At 32.6% G+C, this 5,122-nt stretch overlaps 2 protein-coding genes across 4 annotated transcripts in view; one reads left to right on the forward strand and one right to left on the reverse strand.

Annotated features, from left to right (window-relative positions):
• The window catches only part of LOC108745138 (chloride channel protein 2), a 40,585-nt gene extending 36,069 nt beyond the window's left edge, over window positions 1-4,516 (reverse strand). The window contains exon 1 of one of the 3 annotated variants that reach the window (XM_018481242.1): window positions 4,300-4,516. The gene's annotated coding sequence lies outside the window, so the exon portion shown is untranslated. Of the gene's footprint in view, window positions 1-2,108; window positions 2,383-4,167; window positions 4,232-4,299 lie in introns of those variants that run through there. The other 2 variants (XM_018481255.1, XM_018481250.1) reach the window with 2 other exon arrangements.
• The window catches only part of LOC108745183 (ATP-binding cassette sub-family B member 6, mitochondrial), a 42,051-nt gene that overhangs the window by 26,923 nt on the left and 10,006 nt on the right, over window positions 1-5,122 (forward strand).

Consider the following 5,122-nt stretch of genomic DNA (forward strand, 5'->3'; position numbering starts at 1 on the left):
GTATCTCCAAGTTTTTTCTAATTTATTAGATAGGTAATCTTGTTTGCAAGGGGGGGGGAGGTAGACATATACCTACCTAACAAAAAGAATTATTATTCCTACATTTTTTTGATATAGTATTCGTAAACTAAACACTTGACTCACGATTTTTGATAGGTCTAACGTAATAAAGCTTATTTTTTTTTTAATCGGTTTTTTAATTAAGGTGTGATAGGTTCAGGTTTCTCCTTCAATAAAAAGAAGTCACTTCTATGCTCGCGAGCGGTTAATTTAGAAGTTTCAAAAAGATTGTTAAATGTGTATGCGGCTCTGTACGGGTGCGAAACATGGAAGGTGGGCGCGGCGGTAAAGAAAAGGTTAGAATCGATCGAAATGTGGTGTTACAGGCGAATGATGAGGATACCGTAGATAGAGAAGGTTAGAAATGAAGAGATATTAGAAAGAATAGGAGAACAGAGGACTCTATGGAAGTCAGTAAGAAATAGGAGAGAGATAGGTTGGTAGGAAACCTTCTCAGGCATGAAGGGCTAGTCAAAGACATATTAGAGACAGAAACGGGAGTTAGGAGGGGTAGGGGTTGACCTAGATTAGATTACTGTTCGCAAATAGTTAAGGATATGGGTAGTTCTAGTTTTGGGAAGATTAGCTCAGGATAGGAAAGAGTGGAGGTGCCTATCGGACCAGTCTTAGGACTGACGACCTTATGATGATGAAGAGGTTCAGGTTTGGGTAGATCTTCTTAAAAATGTGCTTCCAGTTCTTTGAAGTATGATTTTGGTAGTTCAAAATTGTATTTGGATTTCAAAATGTAGGTAATTGAGGCTTAAAGGATTAAGGAGGTTTAGATTTACGGTTAGGGAGCATCACTCAACTTTGGATACGTTTACATTTCAATGCCTAGCGTTTCGAACTTTAAAATTATGAACCGTCTTCAATGTTTGCATATTTCGTAATATATTTACGACATTTTTAGTTTAAAATATTAAGCGTTTATAAGGTCTTACTGACATAAAAATCGTTATTAAAGAGAAAGGTTTCTTTAACAATATCGTTTATTTATTGATTGTTACTTATTTGTTTTTCATTTTTTTTAATATCTGTGTTCCATTTTTCTCTTTAAGGTTAATTTTCGAAAAGAACGTCGATTATCGTAATTCTTTTTGATATCAAAAACAAACATTGAATATTTCAAAAACATTGACGCACAGCGGTTTACCAAATTGTAAAAGTTTACACTAACGAGTTTATTATTGGTTTTTGATTAAAGGTCAGGCTTAGGATTTGAAAAGAAGTGCGGAAGACGCTAGAAATTTTGTTATAATTTTCGAGGATGGCGTTATAATATTTAAATAAGTGGATCCTTGGACCAGTGACGTCGATGTCGATATAATTATAAAAACATTAATAATGATCGTGATGTTTTATATATATATGTATTTATTAGAAAGAATGACCGTTTTCACACAATTTTTATTCAAGTGCATTAACCTTTAAGTCAATAATTAAATCATATTAATTATTAATTTGAATCACAAAAAAAATTGAAATAATTCCCACTTATTGAAAATATTGTAAATATCACGTTAGTTTGAAGAAAAACAAAATACGACTTCTTGAAATTGTCCAGTTGTTTTTTTTAATTCAAATCGAAATTTGTTTATTGTATGAACTCTCATTTTTACAAAGCACTTAAAACAGCTGCTCTATTTAAAAAAACGTCGAGGATGGCCTAGAATGCCTATTTCTGTTTTATCTTCTGTTAATACATCTTCCCTTTCGACACTCCAACTACAGAAAGTTGATTAATTATTGCGCGAAAACAAATTGAATAATTATTATTCAAAATTACAAAACAAAATGTGCTCGGGCGATTTTATTAGTTTCACAACTTTTAATTCATTCATTACACTTAATAGCTGCATTCTCATGTTGTACAGACTGTATATTAATTAGAAGCAATATGTTAAAATGACTGCGGTAATTAATTAAGAAACGTCGATTTTAAATTAAATTACATGCACCTGTCTAATAAGTCGTGCTTTACCAATTCCTATTAATTAACATTTTGCGTTAACCAAAAAAACATTGTTCTAAACTCAAATACATACCAACTGTTACATATAGTGTTAATTGCCGTTGTTGTAAATAATGTCCTAATCATCTAAGCACGCGATCGGATAATAAATATTCCATTGTACTGTTTTACCGTTTAAAACGTTTATTTATTATGAAACTTTAATAAGTGCGGAATTTTTATTTGAAGAACGAATAGAGTAGAAAGAAAATCGCACTGATGTATGTAGGAAATGGTGATTAAGACGCCTGGCGTCTCGACGCTAGACACGCGTTAATGTTACATACTGTTTCTATTAACGTTGCTCTGATATACTGGTACATTACTACTAGGTATGTGTATGATATTTGTATGTGAATTTATTTTTGTACCTATGAAATAATATTCTTTTTGGCCTGGTATTGTTCAAGTGGCCATAAGCCAGACAACATAATATTAATGGGGGCGGATTATAAAGATAAAATGGAACTACAACATAAACCGGACCGTATTGCGTCAATTGTTTTCTTAATTATAACCGAAATTGTACCATCCTATTCTTTGCGAAATTCTGGGAAACTTTTTCTTTTAAAGTTTTTCAATTGGATGTGTAATTTTGATATTATTAGTGAATAAAGATCGATATGAACCATTCAATCAGAACAGCATTTGTTTGTTGCAAGTAGAAGTTGGCGTAGCTTATGTTTCAATTGTTGATTCTGCAGCAAACAAAAAGCGCCCTTATTCGTCAATTGTTTCAGTTGATCTACTTGCAACAGAGAATGCTCGCTTTGATTGGTCAGTTATCTTATTGTTGATTGATTTATACGTCAGCTTGCAGCAAACAAAATGCGCCCTGATTCGTCAATTGTTTCAGTTGATCTACTTGCAACAGAGGAAGCTCTCTTTGATTGGTCGCCTATCTTATTGTTGATTCGGCTTGCGGCAAACAAAATGCTCCCTGATTTGTCATTTGTTTCATTTGATCTATTTGCAACAGAGAAAGCTCGTTCTTCAATCATTTATACGTCAGCTTGCAACAAACAAAATGCGCCCTGACTCGTCAGTTGTTTCAGTTGATCTACTTGCAACAGAGAAAGCCCACTTTGATTGGTCGATTATCTTATTTCATAATTGTTAATTTCTCGATAACGAGGCGTTTAATCAAATAACTTTAAAGGAAAATGTTGTTTAAAATGTTGCAAAGAATCTAATACTGTACATCTCATAAGAACACTGCGTAAACAAAGTACCTACTTTTATTAAAAACAGATGCGAGTGGTGCTATTTTACGCGTTATTATTTATTTTTTGTTGTTGTTAAAGAAATTGAAAATATCTAATCATGAGTTCAAGAACAAGTTTTAATGTTACGTCAACGGTTAGGGAAATACCTTCAATTTTAAATCACATGCTTCTTCTGTTTATTAATAAATTAATATTCATACAGTTGTTTTTTGTTACGATCGGGTTAATCCTTTATTGCTTGATTAAATACTTTTTTGCTTAATCTTTGAGAACAAGATTAAATGAATTGTCGTTAATAAAATACAGTACATGTATCCATGTACCTGTTTCATTTGGGATTAACGAAAGCAATAGCTAATGTAATTACCGTTTTATGTTTTTAATGTCTGTTCTGTTTCACGGGTGATTTTTATACGTTTATAATTTGCTCATTTGTTTATTGCTAAAACGGTCGTTAAGAGAGTGAAGAAGTAACTTTTCAAGAAGCAAGGACGTTGTTAACTAACTCAAATCTGTCAATTAGGAGAATAATTTTAATTGACTTAGTTCGATGAACATTTTGCCTTATCTGTATGGCAAAATAATTCAAGGAAAAATATTAAATAGATTATTTAACGACGTCGAAGTGTTAAAAAAAGTAAAAGGAAGTAATATAGTGTGAAAATTCATCTAATTTGTATTCAAAATTAATGAGAAAAAATTGTTGCTGCTGTCACACCCTCGCCGGGGATCGAACCCGGGACCTTTCGCGCTACACATCAACGTTCGAACCACTTAGCTACAAGAAGTAACAGCAGAACCAACTACTAACGTACTTATTAGGCACAGATTCGTCAAACTAATATATATATAACAAATTTTACTTACAACTTGTTAAAAACTTTATCTTATTACACCACTTGTAACACTGACGGAGTTTTTGAACTGACTGACTTTAAAAATGCAAAAGCGACGTATGTTTCTTCGTTTCTAATGTATACTTTGCAAATAAATAAATACCTGGTTAACAACAGCATCAGTGCAAATCAATTTTTCAGCGTTTAGTAATGTTGCTTTTTGCCATGTAATATTTGTAATCTGGGCTTTTGTTGATTGCTTTCTCTTTGCTTTACGGTTTTCTTGATCCGAAAATCTCACTCAACGCTATGATAATACATGTAATGAAAAGACGGTACGTCGACTGAGTTTTGCAGAAAAGCATTCGCGACTGTTGTAATAAATGATAACAATAATAACAATGATAAGGAATATCGCGAGAAAATGTGAACGTCGCGTCGTGTACTGTTGGGTAGGTACCATTTTATTCGTAACGATTTTTTAATTAGATTCGTTGTGAATAGACACCCTGTATGTACATGTACATATACGTGTTGACGTACGTTTTTCATACAAAGGAATTTGGGATTTTCCGAAAAGCGGAAGAAATAAAAAATTGTGATGACTTGTGTGGATTTGGTTGCGTTATGTAAGATACGTTCAAGTAGGTACCTATACGTATCTGCCTAATAAAAAATTTATCATTTAATTAAGTAGATATTTCTCTCATAAGCAAAGCCGGCTTTAATTAATCGTGTGTGAGAAGTAAGGCCTAGATCTAAAATTTTACGAGAGGCCTCCTCTTTTTTCTAAGGCTTTTATACTAAAGAGTCGTATTTAAATAAATTGTCAGTTTTCTTGTTTTATTTTTATGAAATACTAGCGACCCGCTCCAGCTTCGCACGGGTGCAAGCCGATACTAAATATATTTTTGTTTTGTTTAGATTATTATCAAAAATGGGGAAATCTTCAAGAGATACCCCCTGAACATACTAAATATACTACA

This window comes from Agrilus planipennis, unplaced genomic scaffold, assembly GCF_000699045.2.
Source record: "Agrilus planipennis isolate EAB-ADULT unplaced genomic scaffold, Apla_2.0 scaffold6, whole genome shotgun sequence".
Classification (NCBI taxonomy): domain Eukaryota; kingdom Metazoa; phylum Arthropoda; class Insecta; order Coleoptera; family Buprestidae; genus Agrilus; species Agrilus planipennis.